The sequence below is a fragment of the Triticum dicoccoides genome, chromosome 5B (assembly GCF_002162155.2).
Source record: "Triticum dicoccoides isolate Atlit2015 ecotype Zavitan chromosome 5B, WEW_v2.0, whole genome shotgun sequence".
NCBI classification, from domain to species: domain Eukaryota; kingdom Viridiplantae; phylum Streptophyta; class Magnoliopsida; order Poales; family Poaceae; genus Triticum; species Triticum dicoccoides.
The window spans coordinates 501,237,286-501,238,934 of NC_041389.1; positions in this window are offsets into that span (position 1 = coordinate 501,237,286).

The window sequence follows — 1,649 nt, forward strand, 5'->3', positions numbered from 1 at the left end:
CCACCGCCCTCAAGGCCATCCCTCTATGCCCCTCTCCCCAACCTCCTGTTTTGGCGTCGGCAGCCCCCGCACCTGTTAATCTCCTTTTTCACTATCGTTCTCAGTGTCGTCCCTGTCTTCGATGAGGTCCCGGTTCGGCTTTATCGTCAACAACGCAACTCGTGCTTCCTTCTTCCTTCGCAGTCAAAATTGACTTACACAGAAAAAATCCAGTCCATGTACATATAATTTGTTCACCACGAAGGAACCCTAGTATGTTATGAAGTTGAACTTCTATAGGATTTTGACACTATTATTAATGATGTTTAGCGAATAAACTAGACTTATCCACGTACTTTCAAATACTCCCTCCGTCTAAAAATACTTGGCACATAAATGGATAAAAATGGATGTATCTAAAACTAAAATATGTCTAAATACATTTATTTTGCTGATAAATATTTTCAGACGGAGGGAGTACCTTGGAACAACAACAACGCCAAGACGTCGAAAATGAGCAAAATCGGCGGAATTGTGCAAGTGGCTAGACACGTCGCCGAGTAGGTGTATGTCCGACTGGATGTCGGACCACCACAGAGCTGTCACACTTTCTATTTTGATTTTTTTAAAGATCATATCTATTATAAAATTTCATCAGAAGTACAAAGCATCCCAAGCATAATAAAAATTACATGGAGATTCCAAGTCCACCGAACGACCGGTATTGCCGCCAGAATGAGTCACCGACACGTCACTGTCGTCACTCCCCTACCGGAGCCGGCTTGACCTTGTCGATGACAGTCGAAAAGTCTTCGTGCATGTGCCCCTAATGAAGGACCAGCACCCTGGAGTCGTAGTCGCCGCCGTGGAACCCTTGCATAGATTACAAGCACCCGACACCAAATCTCACCACATGACGAGAAATCCTACCTCGCAACTCCAAGGACGGCAAGAATCTACGACGGAGCTCCGTCGACCACCTCCAGACGGATAAACTCGAGGAGGACTGGAGCCTAGAGGAAAAACTGAAAGAAGAAGTGACGCCATCCATCCAAGCGCTGCACCTGCAAGGACTAAAAACTCTAAGCTAAACTACTAACAGGAGCGAAGGCACCGAGATTCTCCTCCCAGCCACCGACTGCCGAAGTGGTAGGCAGACGGGAGGCAAATCAATTTGCCATAGCCGTCTAGGGTTAGGGGAGGAAAACCAGGAGAGAGTCTTCTGTTATGAATTTTATGTTGAATTAACACTAGTGGAAAAAGGCCAATTTGTCCCGGTTCCAGAGGCCCATTCGTCCCGGTTCTGGATCCGAGACTAAAGGGTCGGGACTAAAGCCCATGACCTTTAGTCCCGGTTTGCTCATGAACCGGGACATGTGGGGCTCCACGTGGCCGCTGCGGCTAGCCCCGGCAGGAGGGCCTTTGGTCCCGGTTGGTAACACCAACCGGGACCAAAAGGCATCTACGCGTCAGCGGCTCAGGAGCTCGGGTTTTTGTTTTTTTAGGGGGGGGGGGTTGGGGGTTTTGGAGGGTTAATTTAATTAGGGGTTTCATATATTGTGTTACTAGCTAATAGAGAGAAGTGACCTCTCTTATCTCCGTGCTTGGTCGACGCTACGTACTATACGTATAGAGGACTCGACACGCTAGCTAGTAAGAAAATGAAGGAA